At 40.1% G+C, this 26,199-nt stretch overlaps 1 protein-coding gene and 1 long non-coding RNA gene across 2 annotated transcripts in view; one reads left to right on the forward strand and one right to left on the reverse strand.

Moving 5' to 3' along the window:
* The window catches only part of trpc5a (transient receptor potential cation channel, subfamily C, member 5a), a 184,152-nt gene that overhangs the window by 75,176 nt on the left and 82,777 nt on the right, over positions 1–26,199 (forward strand). The gene's annotated exons all lie outside the window — the stretch shown is intronic.
* On the reverse strand, positions 749–2,493 carry LOC125022176. Its single transcript, XR_007114421.1, has 2 exons — positions 2,322–2,493; positions 749–1,560 (listed from the first exon to the last, which is right to left on the reverse strand). It is a non-coding gene; the product is annotated as an uncharacterized LOC125022176 (long non-coding RNA).

A 26,199-nucleotide genomic window follows, 5' to 3' on the forward strand; every position in this document is an offset into this window, starting at 1 on the left:
GTATGATTTGAAATATGGTGCAGCGACGTCAGGCTGGAGCCTAGGCGCTTAGCTGATGTGGCAGAAATGAAGAGTCAGTCAGGACTATTTACCCTTTGCAGTGGGCCCTGTCCGATAGCCTGTTGCGTTTAGCGTCATACACCAGCACAACCGTCAACCCTCAGATATTTGGAGGAAGTAGTGCATCGCCTGACCATGTCTGTGCCACATGGTCAGAAGCCCAGTATCTGAGGGTCAAAACTTGTGTCGGGGAACGACGCTAAGCTCCTCAGCCTCCTGGTTTGAAGTCGTGTGCGTTGGCTCCCATAGACACAGTAAAGAGTAGACGCTGCATTGACTGCTACCACCTGTAGGAGCTGACCATAGACATATACACGTAAATATGTATGTATGTCTGTGGCGCTAACAAGCCATGTGGCCGCCATCTTGGACCGGTCACCGCTCCATTCACTCACCTGTTTAAAAGGAATTAATGTGACCAGAACTCACAGGATTCTCAAACGATTTCCCCAGTTTTCTTTGCTGCAAATATCAGACATGGATTACACAGGATTATTATTTACGTTGAGAATGAGTATTTTCATACTTTGCAGCAGACAGTAGGCTGAACAGTAATAGAATATTCTGAATCCGTGTTCAGGTACATGATGTTTGTAGTGTATCACACGATACACACATACAAAGAAACAGTACTATTCAGCTTGTACTACAGTAAAAATAGAAGAAATAATATCTGATTCTCCGAACATAATTGTATAAACTTTATTTCAAACCAGCATAAATAGCAAATAAACACAGATAGTGTTTTCACTATAACATATATATAACACAAAGATATTTGGAATACGTAAAATACATCTGTAACAAGTTATTCACAGCAATATACAATATATACACACATATACAATAATATATAATACATATATAGACTTGCAATGTTATCTGTAACAAACTGAAATGTATATATATATTGATATGCAATATATATTCTATCTACTGCCTAACTTTCTTATTTTATCTTATCTAATCAGTCTTATTTATTTTATGTAACCTAATAATCTTATCTAATCTATTTTATTTATTCCGTGGTGAAAGGGTTTGAGCTAAAACCATTGAAAGAGGACAGTTTTGAATAGCATATTTCTTTTACTGCCACTCTGCAATGTAAGAGAGACGAGTTTGGTGACGTGGTGAAGCCTTATTTTAAAGAACATGGAAAAAACCAATGACAATAAGTTTGAATGATAGTTATCAATGGAACAGTTTCTCCTCAATGTGTTCCCTGAACAAGAAAACGTCCTTGGTGCCTCGGAGCTGAAATGTTGTCAGAGGACAGAGGACATGTCCACTGCAGACAGGGACACCGTGTCATCCTGCACCACCATGTTGTCTGACTGACACTGAACCATCAGATGGTGGAAGATGGACTGGAACTGGTGTGCAGATGGATTATTATTCCATTACCTTTGTAAGGAAAACACACACGGGGGTTGCTGGAGCCTATCCCAGCTGGCATGATGGCATGGCAGATGCGGGGTACACCCTGGACAAGTCGCCAGCCTATCACAGATACACACAAAACATACAGCACATAAAAAACTATGAAATATATTTGTAGAATTCATTGTTATTACAAAAGCATGAACCCTACCTGAGGCTCTGATTGAATCCAACAGAAGCTCCAAGTGATCCTGGTTGCACCTCTATCATATCATATCATATCATATCATATCATATCATATCATATCATATCATATCATATCATATCATATCATATCTCATATCTCATCTCATCTCATCTCATCTCATCTTCCATACCGCTTAATCCTTCACTAGGGTCGTGGGGGTTGCTGGAGCTCTGTATCATATAGCATTGCATATTTACTCTGAATCAACATAAAACATAATGTTATTGAATATGAAAGTAGGTAGAGTGGGTATGTGACATGAGAAATGTTTTACTAGTTAGAGATGGATACAGTCATTTTGTCTGTGCCACTCTACTCAGTTCAGTTCATTTCAATTTTATTTATATAGCGTCCAGAGCAGCCTGAAGGCCACGGTGGCAGAAAAAACTCCCTTTCAGTGTCAGTGTTATACCAGTCACACTAGGTTTATTTCTACAACGGCATTCATAATGTCAGCTGTAATCTACATCTGTGTTATAGATATATGATTTATAAAATGTTTCATAGACTTAACTTTTATAACTAGCACTAAACATGAGTTAGCCCTAATTAGCTAGCCACGAATGAACAGATTATTACAGGACAGTAACTACTGAGTCGACTAAATACAACCATAGAGACATTCAGTCTTACTTGTGAAAAGTCATTCTTTGTGTCCTGTTTTGAGAGAAGCTGCACAGTGCTCCGGTCCAGTGCTTCAGTACCACAGTTGCTGCAGATAAGTGATGTGTGGGTCGCGAACAAGCTGGCTCAAAGAGCCGGCTCTTTGAAGTGGACGAAGGGAGTTTTTTTTGTTGTTGTTGTTGTTGTTGTTGTTCGTCTTTTTTCCTTTTTTTCTGTTAAAGCCGTACATGATTGGTCAAGATGTGGATGTGTGGTGGCGCCTGTGTCAACACTGAGCAGAAGGGGGAGGGGAGGGTTTACAGACGCACACAGCACAGTGAGCGCTGAGCAGCACACGAGCTGGAGGGAGGGAGACGAAAGTGAGAGAGAACTTGCGCAACCCCTCAAAGCTGAGGCAGTTGGTTTTTCTAAATGCCCATCTTTGCTAAAGACTGACTAAAAACGTGTATCTGCAGGATGCAGCTTTTTTCTTTTTGTTTTGCACATTTTAATTTATATTTTGTTCATTATATTGTGTTCACTGTAAATAGTTAAAGTTTTTTTGGCTAATTTTTGAATGAATGTGTAATAATAATAACAATAATAATAGCAATATTGTGAAGATGATGAATATTATTATTATTAATAATATTATTATTATTATAACCGAAAAAAGGGGGCTTACGAGTAATCTCAGTGTTGCAAATCCATCTTCAGTCAGCTGACCTTCCTTACAGTTTCTGCCTTTTTACAAAGTGGCAGGAGTTTGGACTTTGTTGGGTTTTTGGTTAGTTTTTGGTTTGGTCAATAATAATTGACTTTTTTGTCTGATTGAGATGTTTCTTTGTTTTTATATTTGATATTTTATTGTATATTTATTTTGGACTCTTTGTACCACTCTCCAGTACTCTAGTTTATTTAGAATTTACAAATAAAGCTATATAAATAATAAACATTCAATATAATGCATATTTTTTATATAGTAATTTTACCCATAATTTGATATTATTTTCGGTAATGAATGAATTTAATCAACAAAAATCTGAGGAGCCACTTCGGAGCCGAAAGACCTGGCTCTTTTCAGTGAGCCAAGCCAAAAGAACCGTCTCTAAAAAGAGCTGGAATGAGCAATTAGACCGGTCCAAGATGGCAGCGACATTTCTTGCAATGGGGCATGGTGTCTACTCTTTATCATGTCCATGAATGTGGCGTCTACTCTTTATTGTCCATGCATGCACTGGCATCTACTCTCTATTACCGGCATGTCTATTTTGTCTATATTGCCTGGCGTTGCTGCACCATTTCAAATCGAACTAACGTTACCGGGCTGGCTGTAAAGAGCAAAGCATTTGCAGTCGATCTGTGCATTCATCGATCAACCAATAGGAGAACGTCTAGCCAGTGTGGACAGCCCCCTCATCTGAATAACATTTCGTTGTGCATGCGAAGTGCGTGAATCAATCAATAAAAAAATGGATAAATAAATATATAAATAGCATTTATGTCATATATTAAGGCATTTATTTATTTAATTAATAATTTCTGGCATATATTTAGGTATTTATTTATTTAATTATATATGGCAGGTATTTATTTTTTATTGTGTCAGAATTGGTCCTCCATAAGCAACTGTTTCAGTTACAACAATAAATAACAATAAAATAATAAACGGAATATTTGCGATTACTCCTCGTTATCCTTTTAACGTCCAGTCAGACAGATCTTGTCAGACAGATGAAAGAAGAAAAATTAAAAGTGAGGGTAGGAAAAAAGGGATTGCAGGGGGTGATGTATAGATGGACTGAGGGAAATAGAGTAGGAAATGAAGTGCTTTCTCCCTCGACTACAAGCGGTGACAAAGGGAAAGATCTGAGGAGGGTTGATAGACACACTCAGAGCCAGACAGACTAGTGTTTCTCTCCCCAGGTAGAGAAAATCTGGAAGATTTGGAGATTTTGCATTTTTTTTTATATGTGTTTCATTGATACGTCATCTCAGTTAGACACTAAAAGTTTTACATAATTTTTTTTTTTTTTTTTTTAAAAACATGAATTAAATTAGAATAATCCTGTTCACCAATATCCTGACATTAATGTTTAAGAAAACATTTTTATATAGCCCAGAGATACTGTGCATGTATGCATGATATTAAATGCTAAGAAGCTAAAATGCTACTACTACGCCTGTACTGAATAATTATTACTATGTTAACTTTGCCCAACTAATATGTAGATAGGAAATATATTACACGTTACTAAACTAACATCCCACACTATGACATGTTTGAGGCAGATGCGGAAAGAATGTTTTCAGAAATATAAATAATGATTGTTTATTTTGATAAATTTACAAAATGCAAAGCAAACAAACAAGAAAAATCTAAGTCACATCAGTATTTGGTGTTACTACCACTGGCCTTCAAACCAGCAACAATCCTTATAGGTGCACTTGCACAAAGTCAGGGATTTTGCAAGATCGTAGATGCAAGGAAACTTGGCCCACCAGCTGGTGCCCACTTGTGAATTTAATATTAAAACTATAAAATGTATTTTGAATAGATTCTTAGTTGATTAGTCTAGGGTACCAAACTGTTGACACGTGCACATGTAGGAGCTCATCTGAATCCAGTTTAAAGTGTCTTAACAGTACTCACAGTTTATTGTTGTGTCACAGTTACAGTCCACCATGTTGAAGAAACATGTCCTCAGGCTCCATCCATGTTCATAAGCATCTAGTAGCCTCTCAACTAAGTGTTTCCCGAGCACAAGGCTCTAATACTGCTAGCAAAAAAAGAGCTAACTAGCAACAATTCGCAGTAAATATACTAAACCATGCAGACAGGAGCGTAACTAAATCACACTAACTTAAAACACGATAGCTTACTGAACTAAGTTTAAGCAGTGACTTTCTTTCTTGCTCCATCTCTCTCAGTCTCACTTACCTGGAAACCCGGTAGGTTACTTTGAACATCATGACTAATCAAACAGATTGACACCTGTCCATACAATTTATAACACAAGATGGTGCGCTCAGGAACCACGGTGAACATAGGACATCCCATATACTTAATGTACCTTCCCAAATACCAGTAGTCATCGGTCCCCAACCTTTTTTCCGCCACGTTTAAGATCAGACAATACAGTCCTGCTCACCATTATTGGCACCAATGAAGCTTAAGTACATAATGTGGAATATCTTCTGAAAAAATTATCATCATGTCAAACATTTCTTTTCTAAAGAGAACTCGTGTTTGATTCAAATGAGAAAATTTAAAACAATAAACAATGGGTGGAAAAAATAGAAAAAAGTAATGCTTGCTGTGTCACTGGTATTGGCACCCTTTGCTATAAATTAGTATGGAAACACATTGTGACTCACCTGTAGTAAATTAGAAATGAGAATCACCTGTGATAAATTGTCTGTGCCCATGTGACATTAATTAGCCAATGAATGATGATTTCCGTGTTTTAAAAAGCCATGTTATCCCCTGTTCCTTTGTCACAATGGTGAAGACAAAGCAACTGTCTGAGGACATAAGAAGTTTGGTCGAAGGTTGGTGCGAGTGGTGGAAAAAACACCACATCAAACATCCACAGACCTGAAGGCAAACCTGGAACAGTCTGGGGTCATGGTTTCAACAAGTACCATACACCGCACACTAAACCACGCAGGGCTTCATGGGCGAAGGCCACGGAAGACATCATTGCTGAGGAAAAGACATAAAATCTTTGCTAAAGAGTACCTGGACAAACCACAATCCTTCTGGGAAAATGTTCTGTGGACAGATGGAACAAAAATAGAGCTTTTTGGCAATGCACACCAACAGTTTGTTTACAGACGGCGCAATGAAGCCTACAAGGAAAAGGCCTTGAACGTATCACAGGACTCATGAAATCAGAAAATTATCAAGAGATTTTAGAGCAAAGTGTCCTACCCAGTGTAAGGAAACTTGGTTTGAGTCGAAGATCATGGGTCGTCCAGCAAGACAAAGACCAAAAGCACACATCCAAAAGCACGCAGGAATGGTTGAAGAGGAAAAGTGTTTCAAAATGTTTAAAAATGGCCAGCAATGAGTCCTGATCTCAATCCGATTGAAAATCTTTGGTATGAGCTGAAATCTGCCATTAGGGAAAAGAAACTTGCAAACGTTCAAGAGCTTGAACAATTTGCAAAGAGTGGAGAAAATACCAGCTGAGAAGTGCAAGGGCTTATAGATGGCTACAAGAAATGTTTGGGGGCTGTCATCACTGCCAAAGGGTGTGCAACCAAATATTAAAGAGGGGTGCCATTATTGCTGCACATGCTGTTTCTTCTTTGAAATAACAATATGTAACTTGAAAAAACAATTTTTTGTTAAATTACATTGGACCTCTAATTAAAAGATCCTGATGATATCAATTTGGTACATTTCTGTTTATTTGTGAAGATATTATAGAGGTTATGCAAAAAATGGAGGGGTGCCAATAATGGTGAGCAGGACTGTATTTTCACGGACCGGCCTTTAAGGTGTGGTTGATAAATACAGGGCTTTCCACATCACCAGCTGCTGGCCATATAGCCCACAATACAATTAAGTCCAGCTGGCTACTTTAATGACCACAGGCTCTAAGTATTAATTTTCATTTTTAATAAAATTTAATGTTCATCTAACAGATTGACAATAATGTCAAACTGAACCGCACTCATTTAAGTTGTGATTTTCACTGCTTGTACTGATAATAACCACAAATTACTCTGATCACTGCCGACTTCATTGATCAAGGGAGAGAAACTCATCCGCGGACCCGACATGCGGTTTGTGTGTGCACTCAGCGGAGTCAGTAGTGTGTTGGGGCCGTCGGAGGGGACAAAAGCAGAGATAATGCTCATTTTTACCACTTTCACCGCCCTGGTTGAGCCTTGCTTTTGGTGCTTTCACTATGGCAAAAGTCCAGGGTTGGACCTCCCGCTGTGAGAGCTGCGTGCCGTTTGTTTTTTTTTGTTCATTTTGCTAGCTTGGGTGTTTCAATTAAGCAGTAATGGCAATGTGTTACCGGCAGGAGCAGCCCCTTTAAGAAGGTAGCCATGTGACCTGCGTCAAGAGTGAGTCATAGACAGATGGAGAGAATCCGGTAATTTTCCAAAATTAAACATCGTTCAGAATCAGATACTAAATAAAATGGAATAAATGTAAGATATATATTCTTTGTGTGTGGCCCAGTACAAACTGACCCACTGACTGGTACCGGTCCACGGCCCGGGGGTTGGGGACCCCTGATCTATGCAATTTTTGTTTGACACCCCTGCTCTAGAGCATGGCAACACTACTTTCTTGTGATTAACAATTTGTAAGCAGTTTGTTTCTGCACATACACATCAATTCTTTTATTTAGTAGTGAAGTAGTGTTTAATATGAGTCTGATCTCTGAACTTCTTCAGTGAATTTTTTTCGGAGTGTTACATTTTTATTGATCCAAAATAATCAATCCAAAAGCTACCAAGCAGATCGCTACTACGCATGATTAGATGTCTGGAGAGGTGCATGTCAGGCTATGGCGCTAGAGCCTGTGTAGGGTCTGCTTATAGTCTGGGCTGTCACCATAGGTACAGCATCAAATTGACGCAGAAGCTTAAACCGCCTATAACAGTCAGGTTTCCTGCTGTCTGCCTGTCCCACAGAGGGCTGCCATTTACTACACCTTGCTGTGAGGTATAACTGGCTGCAGCTCTAGCAGAGTAGTCCTTTTAGCAAGATATTCACAGAAAGCAAAAATTTGCATTGTTCAAAACAGCTGGAAACATTGGGACCCCCTAAAATGAGTAGCCTTCAGGGAATTTAGGCTATGAGGAGAAATGAGAAATGAGGAGTGTGAAATGAGGAGTTAGGAAACATCTGCAAAGAGGGAGAGAGAAACAGATGCTGTGAGGAAAGTGGAAAGACAAACAGAAAGACAAAAATATTTAAAGGACAAGAAAAAGTTGTCAGCAATAACTAGCGACATTTTTGTTATGTTTCTGTAATGTGAGAGACAGAAGAGGACAGATGGAGAGATGGGAAAAGAATGAAAGACAAGTAAGAGAGTTAATGGATTTTAGGAGAAATATTTTTAAATTTTTGAGATAGAGTGAGCAGAGCAACATCCGGGTAATCTGGAATGGACAAGGTCCAAGACAGATTACTGCCAAACTTATCCGTCCTTGAGCTTAGAAAAAAATATTATATTAAAAAAATATTCCAGTCATTGGCTGCAAAAAAGCATTAAAAGCACCTCCGGTATATTTCTGTTAATCAGAAATTTCTACTTTAGATTATGTCTTCCTGACGGAAAGTTCAGGGAGATGCGAAGAGTCATAAACCCAAGAAAGCCATTGTGAGAGACATATGGTTGGAACAGATGCAGACAGGAACACTGGCCACTGGATGCCATGACTACTGCTGTTGACAAACAAAGACATGGGAGATAGCCTTTCCAGACACTGTTTGTGTGTGAATGTGTGTATAAAGAGTGAGAGCTTACAGATGTTTGTTTAAGTGCACACCTATGTAGGTGTGTGAGTCTTAATTTGCGTTTGTGTGTTGTAGTCTCAGGAGACAGTTGATGAACACTGTTGGTACACTTACATAAGCCCTCCACATACTGCAGCCTCATTTCCCCTTCTCTCTCTCTTTCACTCTTTCTGTTACTCTTTCTCTCAGTCTTTCTTCCTCAATCTTTTCATTTCTCTTTTTTTGCCTCCCTGTCTTCTGTTTCTTTCCTCACCTTTCTTCATGCCACAGCCTCTGTTCTGTAAAAAACCCAGTCTGACTGATTCTTTCTCTTTAGTCCACCCATATGTGCACTGTGTGCACTGTCTGTGATGGTGAATGTCTCTGCTGCTGTTAACAACGAGAATTTCCCCATTGTGGAATGAATAAAGGCAGATCTGATAATCCTATCTTATCTTTCTTTGTGTTTTACTCTTTTCATGTCTTTCCCCTTTTGAAATTGCTGTAGTCTCTTTGTTGCCTTCAATAGCCTCCATTTAGCTCTGTGTTTTTTCCTGTATTCGTCTCTCGTGGTATGTGTGTGTACTGTACATGTTCTTTTGGCATGTGTCTGTGTGCATGTTCTGTATGATGGAGTGCCAAAACAGTATTCTACCTGTACCAGGCTTTCACAGCAAATTCTATAATGCTGTGACTGTGTGTGTGCGTGTGTGTGTGTGATATGAAACTTTTTTTATATGTGTTTCATTGATACGTCATCTCAGTTAGACACTAAAAGTTTTACATAATTTTTTTTTTTTTTTTTTTAAAAACATGAATTAAATTAGAATAATCCTGTTCACCAATATCCTGACATTAATGTTTAAGAAAACATTTTTATATAGCCCAGAGATACTGTGCATGTATGCATGATATTAAATGCTAAGAAGCTAAAATGCTACTACTACGCCTGTACTGAATAATTATTACTATGTTAACTTTGCCCAACTAATATGTAGATAGGAAATATATTACACGTTACTAAACTAACATCCCACACTATGACATGTTTGAGGCAGATGCGGAAAGAATGTTTTCAGAAATATAAATAATGATTGTTTATTTTGATAAATTTACAAAATGCAAAGCAAACAAACAAGAAAAATCTAAGTCACATCAGTATTTGGTGTTACTACCACTGGCCTTCAAACCAGCAACAATCCTTATAGGTGCACTTGCACAAAGTCAGGGATTTTGCAAGATCGTAGATGCAAGGAAACTTGGCCCACCAGCTGGTGCCCACTTGTGAATTTAATATTAAAACTATAAAATGTATTTTGAATAGATTCTTAGTTGATTAGTCTAGGGTACCAAACTGTTGACACGTGCACATGTAGGAGCTCATCTGAATCCAGTTTAAAGTGTCTTAACAGTACTCACAGTTTATTGTTGTGTCACAGTTACAGTCCACCATGTTGAAGAAACATGTCCTCAGGCTCCATCCATGTTCATAAGCATCTAGTAGCCTCTCAACTAAGTGTTTCCCGAGCACAAGGCTCTAATACTGCTAGCAAAAAAAGAGCTAACTAGCAACAATTCGCAGTAAATATACTAAACCATGCAGACAGGAGCGTAACTAAATCACACTAACTTAAAACACGATAGCTTACTGAACTAAGTTTAAGCAGTGACTTTCTTTCTTGCTCCATCTCTCTCAGTCTCACTTACCTGGAAACCCGGTAGGTTACTTTGAACATCATGACTAATCAAACAGATTGACACCTGTCCATACAATTTATAACACAAGATGGTGCGCTCAGGAACCACGGTGAACATAGGACATCCCATATACTTAATGTACCTTCCCAAATACCAGTAGTCATCGGTCCCCAACCTTTTTTCCGCCACGTTTAAGATCAGACAATACAGTCCTGCTCACCATTATTGGCACCAATGAAGCTTAAGTACATAATGTGGAATATCTTCTGAAAAAATTATCATCATGTCAAACATTTCTTTTCTAAAGAGAACTCGTGTTTGATTCAAATGAGAAAATTTAAAACAATAAACAATGGGTGGAAAAAATAGAAAAAAGTAATGCTTGCTGTGTCACTGGTATTGGCACCCTTTGCTATAAATTAGTATGGAAACACATTGTGACTCACCTGTAGTAAATTAGAAATGAGAATCACCTGTGATAAATTGTCTGTGCCCATGTGACATTAATTAGCCAATGAATGATGATTTCCGTGTTTTAAAAAGCCATGTTATCCCCTGTTCCTTTGTCACAATGGTGAAGACAAAGCAACTGTCTGAGGACATAAGAAGTTTGGTCGAAGGTTGGTGCGAGTGGTGGAAAAAACACCACATCAAACATCCACAGACCTGAAGGCAAACCTGGAACAGTCTGGGGTCATGGTTTCAACAAGTACCATACACCGCACACTAAACCACGCAGGGCTTCATGGGCGAAGGCCACGGAAGACATCATTGCTGAGGAAAAGACATAAAATCTTTGCTAAAGAGTACCTGGACAAACCACAATCCTTCTGGAAAATGTTCTGTGGACAGATGGAACAAAAATAGAGCTTTTTGGCAATGCACACCAACAGTTTGTTTACAGACGGCGCAATGAAGCCTACAAGGAAAAGGCCTTGAACGTATCACAGGACTCATGAAATCAGAAAATTATCAAGAGATTTTAGAGCAAAGTGTCCTACCCAGTGTAAGGAAACTTGGTTTGAGTCGAAGATCATGGGTCGTCCAGCAAGACAAAGACCAAAAGCACACATCCAAAAGCACGCAGGAATGGTTGAAGAGGAAAAGTGTTTCAAAATGTTTAAAAATGGCCAGCAATGAGTCCTGATCTCAATCCGATTGAAAATCTTTGGTATGAGCTGAAATCTGCCATTAGGGAAAAGAAACTTGCAAACGTTCAAGAGCTTGAACAATTTGCAAAGAGTGGAGAAAATACCAGCTGAGAAGTGCAAGGGCTTATAGATGGCTACAAGAAATGTTTGGGGGCTGTCATCACTGCCAAAGGGTGTGCAACCAAATATTAAAGAGGGGTGCCATTATTGCTGCACATGCTGTTTCTTCTTTGAAATAACAATATGTAACTTGAAAAAACAATTTTTTGTTAAATTACATTGGACCTCTAATTAAAAGATCCTGATGATATCAATTTGGTACATTTCTGTTTATTTGTGAAGATATTATAGAGGTTATGCAAAAAATGGAGGGGTGCCAATAATGGTGAGCAGGACTGTATTTTCACGGACCGGCCTTTAAGGTGTGGTTGATAAATACAGGGCTTTCCACATCACCAGCTGCTGGCCATATAGCCCACAATACAATTAAGTCCAGCTGGCTACTTTAATGACCACAGGCTCTAAGTATTAATTTTCATTTTTAATAAAATTTAATGTTCATCTAACAGATTGACAATAATGTCAAACTGAACCGCACTCATTTAAGTTGTGATTTTCACTGCTTGTACTGATAATAACCACAAATTACTCTGATCACTGCCGACTTCATTGATCAAGGGAGAGAAACTCATCCGCGGACCCGACATGCGGTTTGTGTGTGCACTCAGCGGAGTCAGTAGTGTGTTGGGGCCGTCGGAGGGGACAAAAGCAGAGATAATGCTCATTTTTACCACTTTCACCGCCCTGGTTGAGCCTTGCTTTTGGTGCTTTCACTATGGCAAAAGTCCAGGGTTGGACCTCCCGCTGTGAGAGCTGCGTGCCGTTTGTTTTTTTTTGTTCATTTTGCTAGCTTGGGTGTTTCAATTAAGCAGTAATGGCAATGTGTTACCGGCAGGAGCAGCCCCTTTAAGAAGGTAGCCATGTGACCTGCGTCAAGAGTGAGTCATAGACAGATGGAGAGAATCCGGTAATTTTCCAAAATTAAACATCGTTCAGAATCAGATACTAAATAAAATGGAAATAATGTAAGATATATATTCTTTGTGTGTGGCCCAGTACAAACTGACCCACTGACTGGTACCGGTCCACGGCCCGGGGGTTGGGGACCCCTGATCTATGCAATTTTTGTTTGACACCCCTGCTCTAGAGCATGGCAACACTACTTTCTTGTGATTAACAATTTGTAAGCAGTTTGTTTCTGCACATACACATCAATTCTTTTATTTAGTAGTGAAGTAGTGTTTAATATGAGTCTGATCTCTGAACTTCTTCAGTGAATCTTTTTTCGGAGTGTTACATTTTTATTGATCCAAAATAATCAATCCAAAAGCTACCAAGCAGATCGCTACTACGCATGATTAGATGTCTGGAGAGGTGCATGTCAGGCTATGGCGCTAGAGCCTGTGTAGGGTCTGCTTATAGTCTGGGCTGTCACCATAGGTACAGCATCAAATTGACGCAGAAGCTTAAACCGCCTATAACAGTCAGGTTTCCTGCTGTCTGCCTGTCCCACAGAGGGCTGCCATTTACTACACCTTGCTGTGAGGTATAACTGGCTGCAGCTCTAGCAGAGTAGTCCTTTTAGCAAGATATTCACAGAAAGCAAAAATTTGCATTGTTCAAAACAGCTGGAAACATTGGGACCCCCTAAAATGAGTAGCCTTCAGGGAATTTAGGCTATGAGGAGAAATGAGAAATGAGGAGTGTGAAATGAGGAGTTAGGAAACATCTGCAAAGAGGGAGAGAGAAACAGATGCTGTGAGGAAAGTGGAAAGACAAACAGAAAGACAAAAATATTTAAAGGACAAGAAAAAGTTGTCAGCAATAACTAGCGACATTTTTGTTATGTTTCTGTAATGTGAGAGACAGAAGAGGACAGATGGAGAGATGGGAAAAGAATGAAAGACAAGTAAGAGAGTTAATGGATTTTAGGAGAAAATTTTTAAATTTTTGAGATAGAGTGAGCAGAGCAACATCCGGGTAATCTGGAATGGACAAGGTCCAAGACAGATTACTGCCAAACTTATCCGTCCTTGAGCTTAGAAAAAAATATTATATTAAAAAAATATTCCAGTCATTGGCTGCAAAAAAGCATTAAAAGCACCTCCGGTATATTTCTGTTAATCAGAAATTTCTACTTTAGATTATGTCTTCCTGACGGAAAGTTCAGGGAGATGCGAAGAGTCATAAACCCAAGAAAGCCATTGTGAGAGACATATGGTTGGAACAGATGCAGACAGGAACACTGGCCACTGGATGCCATGACTACTGCTGTTGACAAACAAAGACATGGGAGATAGCCTTTCCAGACACTGTTTGTGTGTGAATGTGTGTATAAAGAGTGAGAGCTTACAGATGTTTGTTTAAGTGCACACCTATGTAGGTGTGTGAGTCTTAATTTGCGTTTGTGTGTTGTAGTCTCAGGAGACAGTTGATGAACACTGTTGGTACACTTACATAAGCCCTCCACATACTGCAGCCTCATTTCCCCTTCTCTCTCTCTTTCACTCTTTCTGTTACTCTTTCTCTCAGTCTTTCTTCCTCAATCTTTTCATTTCTCTTTTTTTGCCTCCCTGTCTTCTGTTTCTTTCCTCACCTTTCTTCATGCCACAGCCTCTGTTCTGTAAAAAACCCAGTCTGACTGATTCTTTCTCTTTAGTCCACCCATATGTGCACTGTGTGCACTGTCTGTGATGGTGAATGTCTCTGCTGCTGTTAACAACGAGAATTTCCCCATTGTGGAATGAATAAAGGCAGATCTGATAATCCTATCTTATCTTTCTTTGTGTTTTACTCTTTTCATGTCTTTCCCCTTTTGAAATTGCTGTAGTCTCTTTGTTGCCTTCAATAGCCTCCATTTAGCTCTGTGTTTTTTCCTGTATTCGTCTCTCGTGGTATGTGTGTGTACTGTACATGTTCTTTTGGCATGTGTCTGTGTGCATGTTCTGTATGATGGAGTGCCAAAACAGTATTCTACCTGTACCAGGCTTTCACAGCAAATTCTATAATGCTGTGACTGTGTGTGTGCGTGTGTGTGTGTGATATGAAACTGAGACCTATGTATTTTTCAATACATGCACACATTCACGCAAATAAAGTGTAGTGTTGAAACATCTCAAATATATTTTCAGCCATACTTGACTCTCTGTGTACTTGATATTTCAAATTTGGTTTAAGATTCTAAAGTAAAAAATAAGAGTCCAATTTAGACATCAAAAACTCATCTTCTGTACCGCTTAATCCTCACCAGGGTTGCGGGGGTTCCTGGAGCCTATCCCAGCTGGCATCGGATACACCCTGGACAGGTCACCAGCCTATCGCAGGGCTAACACAGAGACAAACAACCATTTGCACTCACACGCACACCTAGGGTCAATTTCACTAGAGTCACTAATTAGCCTGACGAGCATGTCTTTGGAGGTGAGAGGAAACCGAAGTATCCAGAGAGAACCCACACAGACACAGGGAGAACATGCAAACTCCACCCAGAAAGGCCTGAGCTGGACTCAAACCTGGACTTTCTTGCTGGGCGCTAACCACTGAGCCGTTGTGCCGCCCCAAAATCAAAAACTAAATTTGATAAATAAGTACATTTACAATTGAATGTATAAGAAAATATATGAACTAAAGGAGAAAACAGACATTTTTGTACACAAACAAGATGACAGCAATCAAGTTGCATGGGGCAGTCAATGATTTAGTAGCTCTCTATGAAGAACTTTCCCTTTCCCTTTCTCTAAACAGAGCACGAACATGACGTCCGAATGATATTCAGATGTAAGTTTAGACTTGATCACACAAGGTACACAAGGTATCTCTGAGACTTTGACTTGTGAATCTGGTGTATTTAGTGCTGAACATAGTCGTCCTTGCCTGAGAGAAACTTGATCACTTGGTTGTTTAGTTTTCCCAACCAGTGCACGAGAACAAAAAAACAGAAGTAAACAAAGCAACAAAGGTCAACAGACACACACGGAAGGTACTTTTGTTTTTTATCTTCATCTTTTCTAAACACTCAAATCCACAAATATTTCCACAACAACACAATCATTTGAAATAAATTAACTTTAGACCAAGTGATCTTATTAGATGGCTGTTGACTCTAGGTCTTGTGGTGTATTTATGTGCAACTTTTTGACTTTTGGTTCACACACAGGACAAACTGTGTGTGTGGTGTTTACATGAATAAATATGGATGCTTATGTGTGAGAGGGTGAGTGAGTATGAGCACATCCTCGTCAGCATTCTCTCATGCGATCAATGCTAATTACACCTCCTGTATTGTCCAGGGATCAATACATGCTGCAGGTCCAGCTCAGCATTCCACACACTCCTCTCTGGCTTCTTTTATCATGCCCTCAATCTTTCCTTCCCTCTGCACCGTTTTAACCTAGTGTCTCAGTCTCAGGGGAAACCTGGACTTCCTCTCTGTCACTACTTCTACTTTTACCCTCTTTTTCTGACCCTCTGTTTTCTCTCATCTTCTCCTTGTCCTTTCTCCTTATTTCTCCTCTTACACTGTTTCTTTATTCTTACCCTCATCCTCCTTCTTCTCATGTCTTATGCTGTTTACTCTTCACTACTTTCCTTTCTAGCATCTTATTCTTCTTTTTTTATTCCACCCATTTTCTCTCCTCAACCTCACTTTTTTTCCTTCTGTACTTTCTTGTCTTCTCTGGTCTCCTCTTCTCTTATTCACACTACTTATTTGTTTTACTTCCTGCCTTTCTTGTCCCTTGTTTCCTTTCTTGTTATTTCTGCTTCTACTCATCTCATTCACTATGGTCTCATTTTCTCCCTTCCTCTCTACCTTTCTCCTTTACTCTCTCCTTTCCTGTCCTTTCTTTGTACATGTCCTTATTGATCCAACTTTAACCTTTCAGATAAAGTGAACAGAAAGAAAAGGAGAGAAAGAGATAGGAGTGAGAAGAGATTTTATGTGTGAACAGTTGTGTAACGCCAATGTATCGGGTTACTCATCATGCTTAGGCGCTTTTAACACACTGTAACTTCTCTGATTGGCCGCTTGACACATGAGAAGTAATGAAATACATCCAGCTGGCTGGCAGAGAGGTGTGGGCAAGTGGCGGATACCTCTCACAACACCTCTGCAATGCATTGTGGGTAATTGATAATGAATAAGAAAAAAGGTGTGAACGAGTGGAAGAGCAGGAAGGCTGAAGAGAGGAAGTAAAAGTCAGAAAACCGAGAAACTATGATTCTGGCCATTGTGTCTAAAATTCGGCAGTTTGCCTTTGGTTCAGTCTGGTCGGATCTTAGTCATACTTAGTTCAGGTCCCAGGTAGACGCTTGTGCAGATCCTGTGAAATAAAGTAATGGAAAACAGGGCAATTTAGCCTAGTTCTTTGCTTATATGGTGGTGTATTATTCATAACATTCTGCTATCTGTATCCAAATCTTAACAATTAAGACTCCCATTTAGTCCTCTCTTCAGTGAACATTGGCATTTATTGGTGCCAAGGCAGGGCGGCACAGCTGCTCGGTGGTTAGCACTGATGCCTTCCAGCAAGAAGGTCCGGGTTTGAGTCCAGAGGCCTGTATCACGAAGCGATAAGCGGTATCACGATGCTGGTTATCAACTCGCTAACTCAACCCAGGTTTGTCTTGTTGTAAATCGATGAAAGCGCACATATAAGGGCGGGTTCCGAGCCAGCCGACCAACCACAATCATGAGCGCTGATCCGCCAGCAAAAAGGACAAGATGCGTCTCTTGTGAGGAGCAAAGACTGATTCTCCTCAAATATGAAGAAGAAAAAGTAGATCTCATTTGAAATCTCGAAAAGTCAAACACTGTGGCTGCATTGAAGAGACGCTATAAGGCATGGTAAAGGATTGCAGATTGCATAAATGCGCAAATTACACATCAATGGCTCAATTAGTTTAGATTTAACAAAGCCACAAAACACAAAACCAAAGTGGTGGAGCATGAGTGGAGGTAAAACAAAACAAATCGTCCCTCTTACCCTCACGGGGTGGTATCTGTGTCACCCTCAAGCTTGGGTCCTCTACCAGAGGCCTGGGAGTTTGAGTACCTTAGCTGCTCCTTAGCTGCCCCTAGTACTCTTCTGGACTGAGGCTTCAGGTGTTTTTTCCTGGGATCTGTTGGAGCCACTCCGTTCCAGCTGCTCTTTCAACCCTTGGTACCTCCCTTTTTGTGTTCCTTCTTTCTGATGTTGGCGTCAGCTGGTAGCACTACCACTATGTGGTTGGTTAGCATGACCGGTTTGTCAGTCTGTAAGCTGAAGACCCACAAAACCTTGACATATATACATACAGACCCTTTCCAAAAAATTAGAATATCAAAACATTTGAATACTGTGAAGAAATCACCATTTACGTCTCAGTTTTTGCAGAAAAAAAGACAGAAATTAGGATCACATCAAATCAATTAAAATATGGTACTTTCAAAACGCAATGTCAATCTTCAATACTTGGTTGGAAATCCCTTTGCCTTAATCACTGCCTTGTTGCGACATGGCATTGAGGCAATCAGCCTGTGGCATTGCCTGTAAGTTATGGAAGCCCAAATTTCCTTGATGCTTGCTGCCAGCTCTTCTTTGTTGTTGGGTCTGGTGCCCCTCATTTTCCTCTTGAGAATACCCCATCGCTTCTCAATGGGGTTTAGGCCAATTGGCTGGCCAGTCAAGCACTGTGATGGCATGGGCATCAAACCAGGTTTTGGTGCTTCTGGCAGTATGGGCAGGGGCCAGGTCCTGCTGGAAGATGAAATCTGCATCTCCATACAGATCCTCAGCAGAAGGAATGTTGAAGTCCTTGTTATGCCTGACCTAGGGATTACCTAAACCTAACATGAAAAAAAACTCTCCCTCTTCCACACTTTCAAAAAGAAAACACAAAACACGGAGAATGCAGACCCAAAAGAGAGAGGATTTATTTACCCAAATGAAAATTAAAGACTTCAGGGTGAGCATCGCCTAAAATTATAAACAAAACAAGCTGGTTGAAATCTCGCTTGTCTATACCGAAAAAAAAAAAAAAAAAAAAAAAAGGAGTCAACAGAAAAACAGGTTTCTAACCTCACTCCCTAACCAAAAACAGGAGAAAAGAAGGTACAAATAAATGGCTACTCACCCCTACCAAATGGGACTGCACAGTGTCTATAATATCTACAATATTTACAAATGAGATACAAAATCTCAGCAGCACATAAGCCAGATTCACACACACATGCACACAGGTAACTTAATGTTATTACAATTACAGATACAGATACAGTTACAGTAGTTACAGTGCTAAATATGGGTTAAGTGTGCTGACTGAGCGACATGTGGGTTAACTCTTCTAAATGTAGGCTAACTATGCTAAATGTGGGTTAAGTGTGCTAACTGTGGGTTAACTGTGCTAACCGTAAGCTAATTGTGCTAAATGTAGGCTAAGTGTGCTAACTCTCATGTTGACAGAGACGGTACCCCCAGCAGTAGCCCCCCATGGCCCTTTCAAAATTTCCCAGAGAGAGTTTTCTAGTTCACCTATGCGCTTCCATTAACGATCATGAAAAAAATCTCTGCCCTTCAGAGGTTGGTCTTTACAGGAGTAGACCAAAATTTGTTCTTGAGCTGAAACTTCTAGAGTGATACAGTCTGTCAGGCCGTGAGTGACAAAATCAGAATGTAGCAGGCAGATACATCAACATCCGAGTGAAACACCCAGGTCGACACGGCATTCCTGTTCGAATAAATTGCAGGCCATTGACCCTCGTTTGACCCGGGTCGGAAAAAAAGTCAGGACTCAACAGACTTTAATGATCCACGAGGGAAATAACTTTGTCACAGTAGTTTCATTGCACATATAAGTAAACACTCCAAAAAAGCGTTGAATAAGGTCAACTGGACTTGTAGAATTTCTTGAAAACGTTTCGCCACTCATCCGAGTAGCTTCTTCAGTTCTGATAAACTTTACCAACTGAGATTTAATTTACCAACTATTTATAATTCAGTTTTGACGTCTGTCCCCAAGAAGTTTCATCAACATTCACACATTGAGCCTCCAGGTTCCCATGGACAATAGCCTCGTTAGAGCTCTATTCATAGGGTAAGTTAGCCTAGGCACACAGTTTCCCCCCATTCAAGGACAGGTAAGTATCAGCCATTATGGTAATTAGTGACCCCAGAGATCTGGTCAAGCAAGTTTCTGGTGGGTGTTACCCACAGAGTTTTTCCTATTTAAACCTCAATTTCCCACTAGTTTATCAGAACTGAAGAAGCTACTCGGATGAGTGGCGAAACGTCTTTAAGAAATTCTACAAGTCCAGTTGACCTTATTCAACGCTTTTTTGGATTACCATGACCTGGATGACTGAGAACCTTCACAGACATAAGTAAACACTCTTAAAAAAAAACACAAGAAAGATAAAATTAGATTAAAATAAAATAAAGAAAAATATTATGGATATTATGAACATGTGTTCAAAGTAGAAGAAGCTACTCGGATGAGTGGTGAAACATCTTCAAGAAATTCGAAAAGTCACAGTGGTTAAAGCTTGCACTTACTGGGTGACTGAGAACCTTCACAGACAAAGTCCAGCTTTGTTGTTTGGGTGGTGGGGGACCTCCTGTATTAGGTGCACCTCTCTACTTCACACCACCTGGTGGGACTTGCTCTGTCAGCTTCATCGTGTTGTGCTGCGACTTCAAAAGTTTCTTTAAATTTGTCATTTTTGAAGCTAGATGGGACTTTTTCTCCCTTTTTTGTACACACATGTGTGTATATGTGTGTACACGCACATTCACTTATGTACACGCATGTACAGACACGCGCACTACACAAACACAGCAACATTTTTTTCCCGCGGCCGGATGTTTATGTCTTACATGGTTAGACTATATGGTAAAACATAAAACACAGGTGATACACTTGAGTTTAAATGTCTTCACTTGTAAGTTACACAACAGTGCTGTTGTGATTTATTTGATAAGTCTCGTCCAGTCGAGTCAAATCAGTAATAAGTAGGGGTGTAACGGTGCACACTAGTCATGGTTCGGTATGTGGGTCATGGTTTGGTACGGGTTCGGTACAACAGAAAAAAAGCAACAAAAAGTCAGACATGTATAAGACTAGCTTTTATCATTTATTAATGAATAGAATGCAAAAATAAAAAACATCTCCTGTTATAAAAAGTTAAAAAATAAATAATAAAACATAAAACAAATTCATTCGGTTGTAAGTGCAACCGTTTGTGCAGTAGACAGATATTATATTGCACTGTGAAACCGATGTGCTCCCATACGCGTGATTTAAATGAAACCGGCGGCTCTTCTAACTCAACACTCTCCATTCTTCTTCTGCCTCTTCTTCTGCCGTTGCTGCTGCTGCTTCTTTTTCTGTAAAATAAAAATGTCATGTTTTTCATATGTGGTTTGGCTGCTGTACTTTCCAAACCTTAACACCAAGTTCACGTCATTCAGCTGTGATTTATACAGATACACATCCATTAATATTATGGTTTTCTTATCTTCAGATATAAGATTATGAGGAGATGTTTGTGTTACCTGCTTGACAGTTTTGACTGTGACTCCAGTCTACCTCAGAAGCGTCATCTGACGTGTTGCTGACGTGTCATTTATCAGCTGGCCGGCCTGTCAGACCTGTCAGAGTCTGTCGGGTCTCTGGAGGAGGGAATCCCAGGTGTGTGACAGGGTGTACGCCCCCCCACCCCCCCCCCCGTCCCGGTTGATGGTCTTGTGGTCTTGTAATGTGATTATTTCTCCTGCAGTGATCTGTGATTGCTGATTTAAAATTTTCCTGTTCTGCTTTTTCTTTTTGAGTCCTTGTGAATTTCCCCACTGTCTCCTGTTCGCGGTGTTGTCCATGGTGTTCAGGTGGTCTGTGAGTTCTTGTGTGTGTCCGGCTTTCATTTTTTCCAGGATCAACATATCTGTGTTGATTTACAGTGTGGGTGCTGTATGGATGCCTTTTGTTTCCAGGTCCTCCATGAAAAAAATGCTCATTATTGCTGATAGTGGATCTCTCATTGTGAAACCTTCTGTCTGTATATGATTCCTTTAAACAGAAAATAAGTGGATTTGCGACAAAATGTAAGACTGTGGTAATATCTTCGACTGTCAGGTTTGTGCGTTTTTTGAGGGTTCCGGTCTTCCTTGAGTCGTTCTTGTACAATGTATAATGTGACGTCGACCGGGGTTTTTGTGAATAGAGATATCACGTCATGTGATATGAATATTTCAACATAACATCTGTTATGTTGTTGAGTTCTTGTGCCAGTTGTTTTGAGTTTTTGCGATGGTGTTCTGTTGTACCGAGGAGGGCTTTGATGATTTCGATCAGAGCTTTGGAGAGGTTGTATGTGACGGATCCAATGCCATCAACTATTGGGCGGAGAGGGGTGTCTTTTTTGTTAATTTGTGGTTTTCCGTATATCCGGGGGGTGATTTTGGCTGAGGGTATCAGGTGTTCATATACGTAGTAAAGGTTTTAGTAATGATTTAAAAGTCCTTTTCTTTTCTTCTACTTTTTCAGTATTTCATATGTGTTCCTGTCTCCTAACATGGATTCCATCTGTTTTTCTTATGAGTGATGGGCATTCCGGCTCTTTTTATGCTCACTTCCGACTCCCAGGTGGCTCCTCAGATTTTGTGTTTTTCTGCTTGGAATTGTATACATTGGATTCAGAGCATAGGTGTAGCTTCTGAATCCTTTGTCATCCACAATAGAGAATGGCTGAAAATCACGTGCAATCATTTTAGCCAGTTCCTCATCAATTGTTTTCTGTCTTGCTGGGGTCAAAGCCTTTTGTATAAACTGTCTCATAGAGCTCTGAGTTGGTTGTGATGGTGTAATGATTGATGCTTCAGGCACTACAACACCAGCAACAGTTGCAGTGGATACACTGGCACCTTCATTAACAGCAGGTTCCCTTGTTTGCCTTTTTTCCTCCAATTGAATTGATGGGTGGGCAGTTCTTAGGTATCTGTGCAGGTTATTTGTGGAGCCTGCTCTGTAAGAAATGCTCACCTTACATAGTCTACACTCTGCCTCTGAATTGTCGATTACTTTGAAATGAGTCCAAATTTTGCTACGTTTTCTGCTGTCCTGCATTCTCTCACCTTTTCAGCATACTGTCTCTAGCGCAAGTTCTCTCTCACTTTCGTATCCCTCCCTCCAGCTCGTGTGCTGCTCAGCGCTCACTGTGCTGTATGCATCTGTAAACCCTCCCCTCCCCCTTCTGCTCAGTGTTGACACACAGATGCCACCACACATCTTGACCAATCATGTGCGGCTTTATAAGAAAAAAAAAGGGGGGAAAAAACAACAACAACAAAACGGCACCCAATCAGGAGTCGGCTCCCGTTGTTCACTTCAAAGAGCCGGTTCTTTCAGCCGGATCGTTCGCAATCGACACACCACTATGTTTCTGTGTCCATGAAGACTGTTATTCTTCCTTTATCACCCAGCAGGATGGTAATGGTTTTGTCTCCTTTTAGTGACTGAATTGCCTTTTGTTCTTCCTTCATGATGTTGCTTGATGGAAGTTTGGCTGATTTTAAAATTCCTGATATTGAATTCCGGAGTTCTACTTTTTGTCCCTGATCTTGAAGTTTATGGCATGCCAGTTCTGTTTCTAGGATGTATTCTTCATGTGGTATTTTGGTGTGTGTAATGGCGAAATTTAGGCCTCTTGCTAGGACCCTTTTTTCTGTTTCGGTGAGAGTGCGGCTGGACAGGTTTCGCACCCATTTTTCATTGGTTTTGTAGTTTGTTTGTTTGCCTCAGCTTTTTCTTTCTATTAGTTTGTTTAGTTTCTTGATGCGGCGTTGTTTGGTAGTGGCAAATTCCTGTTCGTATATGTAGTTTAGGTGTGCGTTTATTTCCTCCTCCTTATTGTGCCCCAATGTGTAGGGCTGGGTGATATGGACTAAAAGTTATATCTCGATATTTTTTAGCTGAATGGCGTATTCAATTTATATAGATATTTTTTTGGTGATGTAATTGGGGTTTCCCCCAAAGCATATTAAAGTAAATAGCATATTAGATTATTTTTTTCCCAGAGGCAAACCCTTTAAAAAACAAACAGTCAGTTATAAGTTTAAGCCACGTGCCAAATGTCACACAGGCACATATTTTGATGCACTCCTCATACTGCACTTTATGACGCTGTTGTAAGTGCTGGAAGAGATTTGTGGTGCTCGAGCCTTTAGTTGCAACAGGTTTTCAACATTCTTTATATATAACATTTTGCTGCTAGTCGTCTGCCACTTTAAAACCAAATCAACTCCAGTTCTTCGAGCCATTGTTCTTTCTCTTACACCGCTTTCGCATCAAAAGTCCTGGGTCGACTCGTCTTTGGCGCACTTTCACATCGGCAAAAGTCCCAAGCTGGACCTCCTGCTGTGAGAGCTGCGTGCCTGTTTTTTCCTCCCTCATACGTCATTGGGTACATTGCAGATAACATTGCAGTTTGTTGATGACCTGAAGAATGGACCCATCAAACTCCTGCAATAGAGGCTACTAATATTAGAATAAATTACTGTGTCCTGCACAGTTCCCGATATCTGTTGCCAAATCTCCTCTTTTCCTGGGATGCAGAGCATTGTGTGTGTGGGAGATTGCTATACAAGCTGTATGTAAACGCAGCCACCGTTCACAGATGCGCTTCCATTAACAATTGTGTAACAACACAAGAATCTCTGGCCTTCAGAGATCAGTCTTTATGGGAGTAGACCAAAACTAGATTTTCAGCTTAAGCTTCTACAATGATACAGTCTGTCAGGCCGTTGATAAGAACTTAACAGGCAGATATATCCACGTCAGAGCGAAAAAAAAAAAAAATGTCTTTTTCACTCAATGTGAAAGGGGTCTTACTGACCAACTCCTCTTCTGCAGCGCGCTCCATCTCCTTGTTGTCGCTGAGTTTAGGGAGAGGAGAAATAGTTGCGAACTTGCAGCCCATGTATTGTCATTTTAACGCAATATGAACAATATCGATACAAGCGATATTGTCCTGTGTTATATCTCATTTATATATATATATATATATATATATATATATATATATATATATATATATAGATGCCCCAGTCGTCATGGCCTCCTCCAGTTGTCCATTCCTACCTAGATGAACAATTCTCCAACCTGCTCATGATTCCTGTTATACTCACAAACTATCACATAAGATCATCAGCTATGTGCTATATTACTTGATCCTACATGTTTCCTTCAGCTTGATGTATGTATCTATGACAGAGGTTTGTTTATCTTGTTTCTCCTGTTCTTCTGATCTTCTCTGTTTCTACTCGGCTGGCCTTCGGCAGATGGGTCCTTCCATATGAGCTGGGTTCTGCTCAAGGTTTCTTCCTGTTAAAAGGGAGTTTTTCCTTGCCACCGTCGCCCTCAGGCTTGCTCTGGAGGTTGCAGGCTGGTTTTTGTGAAGCGTCTTGAGACAATTTGTATTGTTATTGGCGCTATATAAATAAAATTGAATTGAATTGAATTGAAATATTAAAATATCGAGATATCGCCCAGCCCTACCAACGTGTAATGTTCTCTGAAACCCAATTTATTTTGGGTGTGCACCATCGGGACTATAAATCCCAGACTGCATTGCAGTAGCTGAATTGGCATCAGTGTCATTTATCATTGTCATTTATCTTTCTTGTGGTTTTACGAGTATTTACTTTTATGTGCAATGAAGCTATGGTGACAAAGTCATTTCCCTTGGGGGTCATTAAAAGTCTGTATAAGTCTAAGACTATTGGTAGAGTAGAGCAGCTTTTGAAGCTCCAGTTCATACAGTTAACCGACACAAAAACAGAGTAACGCTGGCTTATCGGTTAGCCTACTGTTCGATGGTAGCACACACGGCAAACAGAAATCTAAAATATAAATGACAACACCACTACAGCTAAACACCAGTCTGTTCACATACACACTAACATACAGACACAAGAGTAGGTGAGCCAAGTAACAGCAGCATGTTTAACATGGTATCAGCATGCTAACTTAGCACCATGGTTAGCTCCACTCCACAGTACAGATCTGACCATGTTAGCCCCGCTAGCCACAGTTTTATTATTCTGGCATTTTGGCTGTAGGTGCGTGTTCACATGTTTGTTTGTTTTCATGTTGGTGTGGAAAGCCCCCCTCCACCCATCCTCTCACTCGCTGCTGGTCTGCTTCACCTCACAGGATTTGAGCTAGCAGAAGCTCAACAGCGCCTCCCTACTATCAATGTATCACAACGATATTCTTTTATCAGCAGTGGAAGTGCACCAATAGTATTTAATAAGAGCAAGCGCAGCAAGCAAGCGCAGATTCCGAGCGCTGATGTTGAGAAAAGAAAAAGTTAACAGTAGGCTAGGCATGGGCTAAATATAATTGGTTTGGACTGGGGGACCAAATTGGGGAGCCAGGTCTTAGAGATTATGGAACTTATTACAGCCAGCCTGGTGTACTTAATCTAGATTTAATTATGGGGCGTGTTTCAACCAATTCAGAGAGAAATAAATACACCTTCAAGAAATTAGATAGTACCCCA

Source organism: Mugil cephalus, chromosome 1 (genome assembly GCF_022458985.1).
Source record: "Mugil cephalus isolate CIBA_MC_2020 chromosome 1, CIBA_Mcephalus_1.1, whole genome shotgun sequence".
NCBI lineage: Eukaryota > Metazoa > Chordata > Actinopteri > Mugiliformes > Mugilidae > Mugil > Mugil cephalus.